At 33.4% G+C, this 17,662-nt stretch overlaps 1 long non-coding RNA gene across 1 annotated transcript; it reads left to right on the top strand.

Annotated features, from left to right (window-relative positions):
- The first annotated feature begins 3,033 nt into the window (after nucleotides 1-3,033).
- On the top strand, nucleotides 3,034-14,950 carry LOC129232256 (uncharacterized). Its single transcript, XR_008581330.1, has 3 exons — nucleotides 3,034-3,161; nucleotides 12,464-12,551; nucleotides 14,239-14,950. It is a non-coding gene; the product is annotated as an uncharacterized LOC129232256 (long non-coding RNA).
- The last annotated feature ends 2,712 nt before the right edge of the window (nucleotides 14,951-17,662 follow it).

Here is a 17,662-nt window from a genome sequence, read left to right as displayed (position 1 = left end):
TTCCCCGCATTTTATTTCAGCATAAATGCAGCGCTGACCCATTCCACCCAAATTACTCCGACCGACGGAATAACAGAGCCGGGAACACCTTTACAAAAAGTAAATAGAGACTTTTGTCTCACTTTTTTTGAAGGATGCCGGGAAAAACCAAACTGAAGAAAAACAGAAACCCCATATCAATAACAAAAAGTAATATTAAACTAAAAATTAAAAAAAAAAAAAAAAACATGTCTCAGAGGGTCGTTGGCTTCTGAAATGATACCTTATAATTTAAATAGGGAATAAAACCTAATTTAAACGGAATTTAAGAGTCTTTTATTCAAATATTTAAAATTTTTTAGAATAGAAAAGATCCGTTTACGATCCGTCAAAAAAGTAACGGATACGGATACAGATCTTTATTTTTCCTCGGATATCCGCGGATACGGATACGGATATCCGGAACATCACTAATCGGTACAGTCCTGGTTTTTAGAAAATTTCCGTGTCTCGCTCCCGGTTAACTTCACGTTCCAGGAAAAGATAAATTGGATTATAGATGACCAAAAATGTTTAAATTATTAACTGTGAAGGATTAGTTAGGATACTTACTTTGTCATTTGTAACATTGACATGCAAAATTACTGTCGGAGTAAATTATAAATATTTTTACAACAAAATTAAAACAAAAATAGATTTTCTATAAAAAGTTTTAGTCAATGAAAATATGTGAACATTGTTAAAATTTTTATTCCTTATTCAAAGTGTTTCTTTCTACTGAAGTAACTTATAAATATTTACGTGTAAGAACTAAAATGTTGAAATTTATCTGCTTGTGTTTCTAAAGAAGTCAGAGACTACGAAAAATACACGCACACACGTATCCACCATACAGGGTGCTCTGGGCAAAACTTTAAAGAGTGATAGTACATATCAGGACAAACAATATAATGGTAAAAATAAGGGTCTCAAACGTCTTCCGAAGAAGATAGGCACCATTAAAGTTTAGAGTGCAAAATTTCAGATGATCATAAAAAACGGAAGAATTCGTCGATTCGTTTGCGGTTTTCACTAAAGTTATTTTTCTTATCAGTATTTTCCTGAAAATAAATTTTGAAGATGTAGTTTAAAGAAAATGGGAAGCAAAAGTGTGCCGCTCGTATGGGATGGTAAAGGATTTTTACGTTAAAAATAATGCACTTGAACGAAACACGTGCTGTGGCTCCACTGTAATTGGTTTTGCTAAAATTAAATATTCTTGGACAGTTAGAAAAAAATCCGCATTAGCTTCATCACCATCTGAAATAGATGTTTCTTTTCTTATGCGGGGTTTTTGCTCAAGAACTGAAAATTTCGGACAAAAACGATGTGTGTTGGATATATGTGTTTTGCTGTATCCCCAATTTAACTTGCATTGAGAATACCTTTGTTGCTTCATTAACGTTGTTCACTGTATCACTTCCGTTTTTTGTAACAGGAAGTAAAAAGGAAGTATTGTATTCGCGAAAAAATTTTAATTCAAAAATCGACCTTAATTTCCATTTTACTCACCCCCGAATGAATGTTGAGTTTTTTATTCGACTCGACCACACGTGGATAAGTGCCTAAGAACGCATAGACACGCGAACTATCCATTTTGACGATTCCCGAGTTAATCACAACGAGTTTTCTCGTGACGTCTGTATGCACGTACGTGCGTATGTATGTCACATAACTCAAGAACGGTGTGTCCTAGAAAGCTGAAATTTGGTACGTAGACTCCTAATGGGGTCTAGTTGTGCACCTCCCCTTTTGGGTGCTTTCGGGTGTTTCTAAAGGTATCTTTTGCCACTTTTGGGGGGAAATCATTGTTAATTTCGATGTAAACTCAAGTGGTATCATTTGGCGGACACTTGGCGATATATCGCCAGTCTTTTGGTCGCCAAGTTTTCTCGCCAACTTGGCGACAAATTTGGCGATTTTTTTTAAAAAATCTCATTTTAATTTGGCCACTGTTGGTGATATTTAGAGAGTAAACTATTAAATCACATTAAAATTGCCTGTAATAGGAAAATGACATTAAATTGGAGTAAAAGGAAGTCATGTGATGCACACATCAGCTCGTTTCATGTGCATTTTGTAGATACTGAAAACAAAGTACAATAGGATTATTTAATGTAACGTGTAAATACGTGTCAACCCTTAACAGGGGAGGTGCGGTCTCAAAGAGCGCTCAAAAGCTCATCCGATCACCACTATTTCATTTTCAGTCCGATTGAAAGTTTTTTTCCAAATAGCTTTTCGTTTCGTGACCTTGAACACCCCCCCCCCTTGCTTATCAGTATCTTTAGGTAAGTTTATCTGGTTTAAATTTCATTGCATTTTTAGAAGCGGTCTGCGAGGTCGCACCTCCACTTCAGTGTTACAATTTTCGGCAGTAGTAGACATTAGGCTCTGAACGTTCGAACCGCGGATATAGGTTCATTTATCTTATCCGCGTTATGCGGAAGTATTCTAGATGAGGTTGAGAGTTGTTTGAAATGTTCACAAACGTTACGCAATGCTGTTTTAGGGACAATGAAGGCAGAATTATTCCTCGAAATACGACGCGAAATACTAATAGTTAAAGAGCTGTCAAAATTTTCCCGTAACGTGATAGAATCAATTTTCTGGTAGTAAAATGTTTTGTATATATTAAACAACTAAATTGAAATCACATTAATAAATAACAGATTCAGTTTTACTACGACAAGTTAGTTATTTATCGCAGCACATATGATTTTCTAGAAAAATCTTCAAACTCTAGCAAATTTTCTTCGGAAAGGGTATATTTCAAAATTCAAAAATATTTTTTCCCCCGTGTTAATAAAAGTTCAAGGGAAATTACAGGCATGTATCTTTATTACACGATTGAAAAAAAAATGTAAATAGAGAGGTCTCTGAGACCTCACGTCCCCTGTTACGTCTTATTTTTTCACCTCCCCTGTTATTACAGGTTAAAGATAATTTCTGAAAATGTTATCGAATGTGAGATATGCCTATTTGAAGAATGATATGACTTCATTCGTTTCCTCTTCCTCCAACCTTTAAAATCAAACCTTGTTTAAAAATGTAACGCGTCAACAAAGGGTGAACATTTGCCTAAGAAGGTTTTGCGATATATCTTCTTTTACCAGTTGCTAAATTGGAAGTCATTTTTAAAAGTAAGAAAATTCTTTTTTTTTAGGTTAAAACTAGAATTTTTAATTTGAAAGCAAATATTTCTCTCATTATATTTTATTATTGTGAGTTAAATTACTAACAAAACTGATTAACAAATTTTACTGAGAATAATATAAACTACCTAACTCGTGCAATGCATTTGCACTCAAAATTTGTAGCCCTGCTTTAAAAATATCGTGTCAAAACATCCATTTGTAAAAATTAAATCGTATTCGCCATGTATAAAATTACCGGACTCAACATCTCACTAACTAAATGAGCCTTATATGACTTAAAAATGCATAATTTTTCATAGTTCATGTAACACATTTAAAGATAATGTACACGAAGACTTTTTTTTTAGCTTTTTAAAAACGCATTTTTAATTTAAAGATTCTTTAACTGATTTTTTTAAAAAATCGAGTCTGTTTTAAAAAACTGAGAGCATTACCGATACATTAGTTTTAGTTTCTTAGGTGTAGTGCACATTTTTTTTTTTTTAATTCTATAAATACAGACCGCCCGAACAGGGACTCGAACCTTGTACCGATCGTTTCAACGCCTAACTCTCTACCGCCCGAGAGCTATCCGATTCTCTCTCGCTTACAAATTCAAGTGGAAGCTTCTTTGCAATTCAGCCGGAAAAGTCCATCAAGAATTTTTATGAATAGTTACTCAAAGAAAATAAGAAGAAAAAAAACAACATTGTAAGCACGAACTCTATGTTTATTTTTCGCCAAAAGTGCGGGAGGAGGACATCTTAAAAATGATACCTTACTTATGAAGTTTGAGACGTATTCGCGACTCGAGAGCTCGAATACAATAGTCCAGGATCTGAAGGGGGTTGAGCATGCATGGAAAGGCTGACGCAATATTATTTCTGATTATTGTTACAGGCACGATGGTGATTATGAAACCACATGTCGTCGCCCCCCCCCCTGGGTGGTCGACAACCCCGGGAGAGGGGGGAAAGCAGTTGGGGTGTCGTTTTCTAAAACACTCATAACTCGCGAACTATTTGAGATAAAACATTGAAAAAAGTGGCAATCGACGCAACAAAACAAGGGCTTCATAAAAGCTAAATATGATTATGGACCTATCTTTGTTGGTTTCTGAGTAAAATTCCATTTTTCGCAAACAAGCAAAATTTTCGAATAAAATGCGCAAAACGAACTTTTTTTTGACCAAAATAAATTCCAAATCAAAATTGTTTGATTTTTTTTCAAATAAAGTCCAAAATATCATTATTCAGTTTGTTAAAATCATTTAAGTACTGTTAACGCGTTGAAAAACAAAATGACAGTAGCAAGCTCGAACACGATTTGCATTATAGTTCAGGATCTGAAGGGGTATTTTGAGCATGCATGGAAGACCTGACGCAAAATTATTTCTGATTAATGTCACAGGCACTATATTGATTATGAAACCACATGTCTTCGCCCCCCTGGATGGTCGACAACCCCGGGGGAGGGGGGAAGCAGTGGGGGGGGAGCCGTTTGCTAAAACACTCATAATTCGCGAACTATTTGAAATAAAACACGGGAAAAAGTGGCAAAAGATGCAACAGAACAAGGGCTTGAAAAACCTAAACATGTTTATCGTCCTATCTTTGTTGGTTTTTAATTAAAATTCCTTTTTTAGCAGCCATGCAAAAATTTTGAATAGAATACGAAAAAGCTTTTTTTTTTTTTTTTTTTTTGAAAGATAAGTTCTTTTTTTAAATTATTCAACCGTTTAGGGAATCAATAAAACCTGAAACTTCATTATTCAGTTTGTTTAAAACTACTTAATTATTACCAACGTGAGCGTTAAAAAGCGAAATAGAAAATGCAAGCACTTGCCTAAGATAGCGCATTGAATAAAACGGTAGTATGCTAAGGAGAAAAAAAAAAAGCCTTATTATCCTTATGACGAACTATTCATTCTTCAGTTTACAAACTTATTCTAATTGCAAAGTATTCAACTATGGCTTTAGTTTTGTTATATACTGCTTTAAATTTGAGAGGAACTAGGAAACCAGGCCCAGAGTAGTTTTAATTCAAATATAATTTTAATTTATATCTATTAATTTATGTTTTCAATTTACACAAAAGAATATTGTGGGTATTGTTTTGCGGATATTGCTTTTTATAAGTTACTCAACAAAGAACAATGATACAAGAAATAATATGTACTAAATAAATATAAAAAATGAGAAGCTTGAGCTTTTATGAAAAAGAATATAAATATAAAATTATACACTAGAGTTCTAAAAAAACTAATTAAATAAAATTAGTAAAATAATGCGTATTAAAAAATAATTGTAGAACATCTATATGCATACATAAAGCATTAATATATCAGAAATTCTGAAAGCTGGATCATACTCTTTTTTGTTGACTTATAATTGTTCTATTGAATCGTTCTCTTTGTATTTTGTAGTTTATGGGTTTTTGCTTTAGTCTTAAAAGCACAGTATTTACAGCAAGATAAATTATTAATAAAAAAAATTACAAGATTATTTACAGTTCTTGCCTGCGCAGGGTGGAATTAAACTCTCAGGTAACATTGACTGCATCATAAGGTGCGGGGCTTTATTGTTTTATTTTCATTCAAGTGAAACCCAAACTTGGTTACATATAAAGGCACTGCTAAGGTACAGGGGAATTGATTCAATAGTAGAGTTGAGCAATACTTCTTAGCACATGTTGGAAAGAATTCCAGAAGCATGGTAAAGACCTGATATTATATTTATTTCTGATGGAAATGACATTGTGTGTGTGTGTAATGTACTTTTCGGAACTTCTGGTTCTCAAGTTATGAAAACGACAGTGAGATGTACCGATCGTGTTTAAGGTCCACTCTTGTAGTTTGACTGTTGGAGAGAAAATTTTATTATTTTTTATTTGGAGACCTGAAAAATCTTTGCTACATTTGAAAGTAGTGTTTGGGACATTATGGACCAGAGTCATTCCATCGATAACTTGAACTTTGTTCTTAAAATAGCGTGCTTCTTCCAGAGTTTTGCTGCAAGAAGTATCATTTTCAATTACATTCACGAAATCGGACCTAGCGCTTTGCTTCAGTGAACCATTCTGATGAACCTAACTTACCATTGGGCTTATTGTATGGGAGTGATTTTTAGATGCACTAACATCACTTTTGAGCTAACGTTTCCCAGGTTAAATGTTTTTCTTTAGTTTTCTTTTGCTGTTTTGCAGTTGCTATTGAAGACATTGCCATTGCAGGACTTCTCTGGATAAGAGACTATTCACATTTACTTTAACGTTCCACTGAAATTTTGATGCTGCGTATGTGGCAATAGCCTCGCTCACTAAGTTTCATAACTCAGGTGTAAAACCTGCAAAAGGGTTATCCTGATCATTTATCCTTTCCGTAATTACTTCGTACTTGCAAACTTGAATGTTTTAATTTTTTAAAAAGTGCCATTCCGACCCATACTAAGCAGTTATAATGCGTTAAAGGTTAAGTAAATACTTAACTGGGACATTGTTTTGATAATATTACGAAATAAAACCGCCAAAACAGGAGAGCCACAAAATTTACTTTGGTTTACGTCGAGTCTTCAAGGTACATTCCGCAAACTTGTTTTTTTTTTTTCCTTTTGTGAATTACCTTAAATGCTTTTTGAGCTTGCTTTTATTTCACTTTTCAACGCTTTGATAATATTCAAGTAGTTTTAAACTAACTGGATAGTGATATTTCAGATTTTATTGGTTCCTTAAACAGTTAAATAATTTTGATAGTTTGAAAAAAAAAAAAAAAAACAATGCGTATTTTATTAAAATTTTTTGCTTGTTTGCAAAAAATAGAATTTTACTCAGAAAATAACAAAGATATGATCATAGTCATATTTAGCTTTTATGAAGCCCTTGTTTTGTTGCGTCGATTGCCACTTTTTTCAGTGTTTTATTTCAAATAGTTCGCGAGTTATGGGTGTTTTAGCAAACGGCTCCCCCACCCACTGCTTTCCCCCTCCCCCGGGGTTGTCGACCATCCAGGGGGGCGAAGACATGTGGTTTTATAATCACTATAGTGCCTGTGACATTAATCAGAAATTATTTTGCTTCAGGTCTTCCATGCATGCTCAAAATACCCCTTCAGATCCTGAACTATAATGCAAATCGTGTTCGAGCATGCTACTGTCATTTTGTTTTTCAATCCGTTAACAGTACTTAAATGATTTTAACAAACTGAATAATGATATTTTGGACTTTATATGAAAAAAAAATCAAACAATTTTGATTTGGAATTTATTTTGGTCAAAAAAAGTTTGTTTTGCGCATTTTATTCAAAAACTTTGATTGTTTGCAAAAAATGGAATTTTTCACAGAAACCAACAAAGATAGGTCCATAATCATATTTAGCTTTTATGAAGCCCTTGTTTTGTTGCGTCGATTGACACTTTTTTCAATGTTTTATCTGAAATAGTTCGCGAGTTATGAGTGTTTTAGAAAACGGCTCCCCCACTGCTTTCCCCCCTCCCCCGGGGTTGTCGCCCACCCAGGGGGGCGACGACATGTGGTTTCATAATCACCATCGTGCCTGTAACAATAATCAGAAATAATATTGCGTCAGCCTTTCCATGCATGCTCAACCCCCTTCAGATCCCGGTCTACAATACCTTGTGGTGATTAACAATACTAAAGAAAAAGGTAAAACATTCTTTTCCACGTGTTTTCTTTGGGGAAAATTACAGGCTTCAGACAGTTTATGGTGCAATGTAATTTCAGAGGAATAGGAAAGAAACTTTCCCAAAAACCCGATGATACATAACTGTCATTCATTAAGCTTCAAGGCAAGTTATAAGTTTCGGCATCTGTTTGTTTTACCTTTTTCATCCGCCATTAGTCAGTAGCTGCAGCGCCCCCTATAGTTTATTGGAGTTGCGAATTAAGGAAGTTTTGACGTTCCGACAAAACGCATTTGAGAAATAATACATGTAATAATATTAAGTAAATAGTAAAAATAAATAAATATACTAAATCAATACTGTTTGACCGCGGATTGTATGTAATTTGGAAATCTGCCAAGTAAAGACTATTCCACCTGAATGAATCTAGCAGGGAGAAGGGAAAATAACGATGGGATTTTGATGCACTCGTTTTATAATGTCACTAGTGCCTTATTCATTTATTGCATTCTCTAAAATAAAATAAGGGAAAACAAAAATAGTTACCATGGAAACAACAACAAAGAAAGGAAAATATTTTCATTTCGTTCAGGAACGCAAAAGCAAAATGGTAAGCTCAAAACTTTGTTATCTCTACATAGTATAAAATGAAGTATCCAAAAAGCGTCTGTTTGTTTGAACTCGCAAAACTCGAGAACTACCCGGCTGATTTTGCTGAAATTTTCAGTTTGTTCCTTTAAGTCCTGAGAAGGTTTGCAGACCAGTTCGAAAACAATTCGATAAATAGTTCTTTTTTTATTCCAATTTAGGCCCAATTTTCACATAAATTCCCGAATATGGGGGTGAAAAATTACTCGCAAATAGTAATATTATATATCGTTGGAAAGGAAAGAATTTTCCGCGTTCTACGCAATTTGTTTCAATGCTCTAACTTAATTGCGGTGGGAGGTTTTTACGGTTTTATCTCGAATTTTTTTAGGCTTAACTGAAATTTAAGCACTACTTTCTTCATTGAATCCATCAATAAAAAGTGAAGGAATTATCCCACAGTTTCCTTTTTGACAGCATTGGAAAGAGCTGTTTTTTTTACTCCAGATCTAACTCGACCTTGGGTCGAAAGTTTAACCCTCTACCTCCATTAGAAAAAAAGTTACAAGCGAATTAAATGAAGTTCAAAAATCTGTTCTCTATTCAAGTTTTTAACCATTTTATTTTGCGTTTCCACGGTAACGCTTTTTGAATCCATTGTTTATTTACATCTTTATCATTTTCAATTCTTAAAATTATTTTATTTTGTGTTTCCATGGTTACGCCTTTTAAATCCATCTTTCTCATTTTATTTTAATTTCTTAAAAGTATTTTAGGATCTGTCGTCATTGTTTGGCGAGAAAATTTTGCATGATGGTTTTTTTTCTTTCATTTATTCCTGGTTATTGAAGATACTTCACTTGACCCAATGGTTTTTTTTTTTTCAAAGTAGACCGGGCAAAGCCGGGCAACGCAGCTAGTGAATAAATAAATCCATAAATTTTCGCCGTGAGAATATAGATCGATTATAGTTTAGATTAAAAAAATGTTGCTGAGAGAGCAAATTTTCATTTTTACAAAACTAATACTAAATAGTAGAGAGGCAAAAGTGGAAATCTGTAACAAACCAACTAACACCCCTGTAAACTAATAGATACGTTCATTTCCGCCTATAAACCGGATATTAGCCTTTCCATGTAATCGATGGTCAGACAGTAATTGGATTTCCTGGTAACAGACGTATCAATTGTTGCAGAACAAAAAAAGACACTCCAATTATGTTAGTTTCTAGTTTCATTTCGTAAACTGGAAAGAAAATTAACTCTACTTTAATGTAGTTTAATTTTTAAGATTTCCATAAACAATGTTTAAATATTTGTTTAAATCGTGTTCAGTTACGGACGCATCTCAGAATACTCTACTTGCTATAGGCCAATTCCATGGAAACAAACATATCAATCGTTGCAAAAAAACCCTACAAAAGACTCCAAATATTTTAGATTCTTGAAATACACCGCCAGCTCAGTCATTCCATCCGATGACTGCAGTTTCATGTTTATTAGCATTCAGTGCACTCTTGGCTTCCTTAAGAAATTTTCCACCTCCATCTCAGGCATTTCCTATTCCGGGCTGATGAGTGGTAAGAAGCACGAAACAGCAGTCTTCGGATGGAATGACTGAGCTGGCGGTTTATTTCATGATTTCTGCCTTAGCCCTGGCTAATGGACGGTATTTTACTGCAATATTAGATTCTTGTTTCATTGTGTGAACTTCATGAAGAACATGAACTTTATTTTGATAAAATTTAATTTTGAAGATTTCGATAGACAACGGTTAAATATTTGTTTTTGCTCAGTTACGGACGTAGGTATCTCAGAAGATAAGTTTGTTACTCAGCCACAAAATTGTATTTCAATAATGGTTCTGGAAGCCTTAAAAATTTTATTGCATTTGATAAAAGTAAAGAATCGTTGCTCTTCATAAAAGTTATGCTTTAAAACAAGAATATAACATTTTTGGACTCTTTGTAAGGTTTTTTGCAACAAATGATGAATGTATTAAAATGGATGGTACCAATAATATTTTATTTTAATTGTATATGGTGTTAGTAGTATTGTATTATTTAAAGCATAATATAAGTAATATTAACAATGATTTTAAATGTGGTATCATTTTCAGGATGCGATATCACGATCAACTTCTTATAATTGTTTTAAAACAACAATATTTATACTTATCTTCAACTAGTTTCCCCCATGTTGGTTAAGTTCATGTTTTGTGCTTGATGGTCTTAAATTACCGTTACTTCATTTTTTTAGTAAAAAAATCATCATTTAAATTTGTAAAATCACAAATACTAGTATCATCCCAGGGCGACATATTGCACGCCTAATACAACACCTCCACAAGGTAAAAATCTGTCGATTTTGAGTTATATACATGTCCTGGTGCATTTTCATTAGTTCTGTCAAAATGGAAGACAGCCACAAACGGAAAGAAATTTCTAACCTTACTTTTGAGATGTGTCAAAGTGTTAGTAAAGAATTTAAGCTAAGGCGCATTATATTTAAATTGATTTTTCTTGGAAAATAGTTTTTGCAGAGATATGGCAGTGTTGTACTAGGTGTGAGATATTTTAAGTTTTTGTAAATATTGAAACAATGTCTTCATTGTGAAGAAAAACTTTACTGTTCTTATTAGTCCGTCTTTAAATATTTTCAGTATTTTTTCAAATACTTTAATTTTAAAGTAATACGTTTGTTACCAAGTTATTCTTATTTATTTACATTAATTTTTGAAAAGATATAAATTAAATAATTAGACTTTTTAGTTAAAAAAATAAGTACACCTGTTACATCTTTCGTTATAAATGCTCTTGCACTTCGACTGCTGTTACTAATTTGTATTCATGCAAGAATCAATTGTTTTCTGAATGCGTGCATTACGTACCTACTCCTTAATTATTTTTTACTATTCAGTAAAAAAGCGAAATAATATTTATTGTTTCTTTCGCAAATTGTGTTTATGAATAAAGGATGTATGAGTCATAGAAAATGTCAATGCAAACATTGCTTATAGGGCACTGTGTGCAACATCATCATGTAAATTAAAATTTTTATTAATATTTAAGTACATACTCAATAAATAAAAAATTGTGCCATAATCTCCATACTTTTGATTTACGAGGAAAAAAAAGTTGATTTAAATTTTCCCTGTAACCTTCTTCAATTTATAAAAATTTGATCTAAAGAAAGAAATGTCAAGTTTCTGATTCTTAATTAAGCGTGACTTTTACGTGAGCTCTCATCGATAGCAGATTGTTATTATTATTATTCCTTATATAATTGTTGTTGGATTTTTATTGCTTTTGTCATCATTATTATTATTATTGCTATTATTATTGTTGTTGAACTACTATTATTCGTGTTGTTATTATTAATATTTATTATTATTATAGTGATGATATTATTATTGATATTTATTATTATTATTATCTTTATTAGCATTCTTCTTCTTCGAATTATTATTAATGATATTATTGTTATTATTATTATTACTACTGTTATTGTTATTATAAACATGTCTGCTATTATTATTATTAGGGTTATTATTGTTTATTATTATTTATATTACTATTATTATTATTATTATTATTCAATTATATATGTTAGTGCTATTATTATTACAATCATTATCATCGCCATTATTATGATTACCATTATTGCTATTATTATTACTATTATGGTACAAATATTAATTTTTTTTTGTATCCAAAAACAAAACATTGGCTACCAAAATATTTTGATGTTAAATAAATATCGATTTTAGTACACGGGCTGTAAAATAAGCGAGGTTTAACAGAAAAAGGTGTTTTGAAACCGTTGGCATTGATGCCCCGAACGTCTGCTGTATGATGAAAAGCTTGTATTATGAAATTTATTACGAAATATATTATGAAAATGGTTTGTTTTATGAAATTGGATATTTCATAAATTATTCTGGTAAGAGCTTATTAACTTCACATTATTTCATACTCATCGCATGTACAACAATAAAGAATGAAAGTGCGTGCAAATATTTTTATCGCAATACATGTTTTAATGAAAGAAGTATTTGTTACCTGAGCTGCTATATTTATTTCAGATGAGGCTACTGCTTTATCTTGCGGTGTTACCATGCTTGGTTGCAGCAAACTCTATACGATGTCCTGATTATTCTACGTGCCCAGTAGGTAAGGTATCTTAATGTTACAGACAGCAACACATCGTTAACATATTTACATTAATTGATTGCCATAAAAAAATGCTATTTTCTGAAAGAACTTAACTTATTTAAATATTAAAATCTATTTGATTGTTTATAGATAATGGGTTTTTTCCCTCATTAAAAATTGCTTTCCAGATAAGGTATTCTCACTAAGAAATGGACACTTGCGCTCAACTTCGTTTTTAGAAATTCATAATATTCGCAAGCATCGTCTTACATCTGTGAGGAAAAAATAAATAAACAACGCTTTTTCACGTAAACTTGGCAGATTAATGCATATACGTTTCGTTGTTTTAGGGAACCCGTTGCTTCTTGAAACCCGAAACACGTGTATGCAGTAATCTGTTGATTTAGTGTAATAAAGCGATGTTCATTTTCTTTTACTTTTTTACACAAAATCAGTTATTCATTTATTTTTCATCAACTATTTGGAAAAAGAGTAACACTATTACAAGTGCATATAATTCATCGTTATGGGACCTTTTGAAAATCGAGCTGCAACAAAAAGTCCACGACTTGATTATCAAAGAGATATTTTTTACCTCGATAATAGGTACTCCATATTATAGTCACAAAATTGCTAGAATTAAAATTGCAATTCTATCCGCATCCCCCCTCTGCTATCGATTTAGCTCCCTTAGACTACTGCTTGGCCTCAATATAAAGAAATTGTTGGCGAGAATATTTTATTCAAAAGAGAATGTTATTGCAAAAACTAATGCTTCTTTTACAGAGTTAGGGATAAGCAAACTGGGAAGGCGTTGAACCAGTTGGAAGTGTAAAAGTCTAAAGGAGACTATGTTGAAATTTTTTTAAAAAATGATCCGAAAAAATGAAGTAATTTTCATTGTTGCCCAAATTTTTCAAACCTCCTAGCTGACCGAAAGCTCAATGATCTGATATGTAATTGCTCTCTCCTCCGGCAAAAATTTTCCTTGTACCTTATGATCAACATTTTTGTGTAACCCAGGTTGCACTTGATCTGCCAGTATATATTTGTATCGGATGGTTGCTTTTTTACACACGAAGAACACCAGGGCACCACTTCCACGCTAGCAGAACATGCTCCATATCATGATACTCCCTCCAAACTCTTGCTTAGTGCGAGTAAGGCAAGAAGTTTTTCTCAAAGGTTTGTAATTCGTTTCCCAGTGAGTGTATACATATGTAAAAAAAAAATACAATAGAGCAAAGAGAAAGCTAATATGAAATGACTAAATAAGTTAATGGAATCAGTTTAAAGGAGCGGGAAAAATATTTTTAGCAATATTTTTGAACTTGTAAAACTACTCGAATTGCTTTTGATCTGCTTTGCAGAAAATTTTAAAGATTATTCCTCATTTTAATTCTGATTTACTTAAGTTGACTGTTAATGAAAAACATAACTTTAATAATAATTTCATAAAGAAAGCGTTTATACATCTTTTTATGTCCGATAAACTTTTCTTTCCAAAAAAAAAAAAAAAAGCTTTCAAACAAATGTTTGTTAAAAACTATTCGAATATTTTATTTAAAAAAAAAAAAGATAACTACGTCTTGCGGTCTATTTAGCGCGCACATCCTTAAATCGCAACCCAATCGACTCAATGTCAAATTCATCATTCTTATGTTTATGATTTATGTCTTATGATGTTCTTATGTTTAATTTACAGGAAAAACTTGCTGTGACAAACCGAGTGGCGGTTACAAATGCTGTGACATAGAAGAAGACGTGGAAAAAATTTTCCCTGGAACGGCTACCGGAATGAACATGACACAGTCCAAGAGGTTTGACTACAACAATGGGTGCATGTACTGTACTGGTACCTGTTGCCCTTCTGGTTGTTGCGAATATAGAGGTGCGACTTGCTGCAGCGATAGAGAAAACTGTTGCCCACGAGGCAACCAATGTTGCAGGCGTTCTTTCAGCATTAAAAGCGAATGGTGTTGTCCAACATTAGGAAGGTGTGGATCAACGTTTGGATACTGCTATGGAGGAGCAGGTGCACTGATACCAGCTATATCTAGCATAGGTGCCTTGATTTTCTTGCTTGCTCTTCGAGGGAACTCTTTCGTTTAGATGCAAGATGAAGCCAAAGCTAGTCAAACGTGTTAACATCAGTTAAATGAATACTTTTGTGCATAAAAAGTAAAATAGCAACGTCAAGTAGCACAAATTGCAGATTTCTGCTGTGACGTGTTTCTTTTTATCCATAAGCTCATTTCTTTTGCAATGAAAAAGACCTTCCTTGTAACGCTGAAGCACGTGTCTGCGGTAATCTGCAATTTGTACTACTTGACGTTGTTATTTCTGATTGAACTTCTTATTTTAATTGTTAACATCCTTTATATTTTTCTGAATAATTGACAAATAAATAGTTTCAGATTTTTATTCTTTGTTTGCTATTGTATACTCTCTTTTTGATTAGTATTTTTTGAAATTTTCAGATCATTTAAGGCTGTAGTCCGCCCAATCTACACCCCAGGGGCCACATCCAGTCCGCGAAGTTTGTCCGTGGGGTCCGTTGTTTTGCTCAATGTTACGAATCGAAAAGCACAATTAGTGACAGTGTCACTTCAGAGATAAATATTCAGAAATTGGTTTCTGAAAAGCATACATTTAATAAAATAACCATCAAATAATTGCTACCAACTATTCTTTGTTTTTAATTTTTTCCCCTTTTCCTCAGTTTCTTATACTATTAAGAAAAGAATGAAATATTCTGGAATTTTATATGCGTTCTGAACCACAAAAGTAATTTTAATACAAGGTGTGGCCCTTGGACAGAAAAAAGATGGACACCACAGATCTAAGGTAATAAGCTGTATGTTGCCGTCCCACAGCCGGAGCTAGGGCAGAGCTACAAGTACCCGGTTACGATACACAGACACTACATTTTCTTCTTTGTTTTGCGCTCCATCGGTTTGGAATAACCACAACCAAGCTTTTCCTTTATATTACCATTACTTTGCGAGTTGATCTATGCGTTGCTTACGGACACTCACTGGTCTGCAAAATGTGTTTTAACGACCAGTGTGAAAGTATCAATGAGAGAACATCTGTGTCCAGCTTTATTAAAAGTTGTGGCGATTCCACAACTTTTATTTTTGAGGTAGACCGTGCAATGCCGGGGAAAGCAACCAGTTTAAAGAATCGGAAGCTGAACTGATTCTTAGGACCTTTAATGTCTACAAATAAGAACTATCAACACATTTTGACTGTTATCGATGCATTTACAAAATTTACATGGATATACCCGACAAAATCAACTACAACAAATGACGCTATTTCAAAATTAGAATTTCAGGAGAGTATTTTTGGAAATCCTTCTCGTATAGTTACCGATAAAGGCCCAGCTTTTACGTCAAGAGAATTTAGCGATTATTGTATAAAACAAAATATTCAACATGTAAAAATCACAACTGGAATACCGCGGGGAAATGGACAGGTCGAACGAGTCCACGGTACATTGATCCCCGTTCTTGCAAAGCTTTCGATAAATAATCCCATAAAATGGTACACATTTGTTCCAGCACTGCAAAAAATCCTGAATTCCACAAAACACAGAAGCACAAAATTTTCACCGTTCGAACTCTTGACAGGTGTAAAAATGTGTTCGAACGAAGATCTAGAAATACTTAGTTTACTTGAAGAAGAAAATGAACAAAAATTTCATGATGATAGAGAATTGCTTCGTAACACAGCAAAAACAAACATACTTAAAATTCAAGAGGAAAATACGAAGAATTTCAATAAGAAACGAAAAATTGCTACTCAGTATCAAATAGGCGACTTTGTTACCATACAAAGAACTCAGTTTGGTACAGGTATGAAGTTACGACCTAAATTTCTTGGTCCCTACAGAGTAACGAAAGTCAACCCAAACAATCGATATGAGGTCACCAAAGTTGGCACACACGAAGGCCCTTAGCTGCTGACTTTATGAAAAAATGGACAAAAACTCCAACCGACTAACTTTGTCCCTAAAAAAAAAAAGGGAAGAAAAAAATACTAGTGTTTTTCTTTTTTTTGGTGTTCCTGTTCAAATCCTGCTTTTGATGATGATCGGAGCGTGCAACTGACGTCGTGCTGCCTTCAAAACCCACCTGATGATGATGACGACAACGATGCTGATGACTACCATAATGAAGATTACGACAACGATGATGATGCTGATGACGATGGAGGAGCAACGACTTGATGCCAGCCTGACTCCAAAGGATTTGCAGACCTTTTTTTTTTTCCTCTTTCCAAGAAACTTTTTAGAACATTTCATTTTTTTTTCTCTAAACGAAATTTTACCAGTTCACGAGGAAGTGAATAATCAGGATGGACGAGTGTGGTGATGTGTTATTTTCTAAGACATTTTATTAAGAACTCGAACTCTTGTGAACTATGTTTTTATTATTCCTACGCGCGGAGTGAGATTGTGCGCGACGCGACCAGTTTTGGCGGGTTGAAGAGGAAGGAATGATGGGAAGGTGTGGTGGAAGACGTGTTGTTCTCGATGTTTTAATGTTTACTGTTCTATGTTCCTGTATTCGTCTTGTGCTGTCAATTATTAAATGTTTATTAGTGTACGATGTCGTCATTATGCTCTGTTGTGTGAAGAATACCCCTAGACCAGCCGAGATCCTTATATATATATATATATATATATATATAATTCGTAAGAGTATTTAGACATTTTGTTGACGCAAAAATTATTTTCTCTCGTGCTTCCGTTATCGAGATATAAGGTCCTAAAGTATTCCGAAGTTTTAAGAAAAGCGTCAAATTAAAAGCCCTGGTAAAAATTAAAGGTACTCTGCAGAATTATCTGTATCAGAGCGTACAGCTAAGCTCACTTATCTTTCATACAAGTGGAAATTTATGAATAATCAACCAAAGAAAAATCAGAAGAAAAGTCATATCAGCCTATCATCTTCAGTTCAAACCAAATGTAATACAGACGATCCAGTTGAACTAAGTGAAGGGACGATGTTAATGAATATAAAAGCCATGGTGATATCGATGAGGAACGGATATTGATATCACCTCTGAGATTGAAAAAGAAAAAGAAGAGCATTATGATGGTGACGAAGAATAAAGTATAG

This window comes from Uloborus diversus, unplaced genomic scaffold, assembly GCF_026930045.1.
Source record: "Uloborus diversus isolate 005 unplaced genomic scaffold, Udiv.v.3.1 scaffold_1123, whole genome shotgun sequence".
NCBI lineage: Eukaryota > Metazoa > Arthropoda > Arachnida > Araneae > Uloboridae > Uloborus > Uloborus diversus.
Note: the sequence above shows the minus strand (reverse complement) of the source record. Positions and strands in the feature narration are given on the sequence as shown.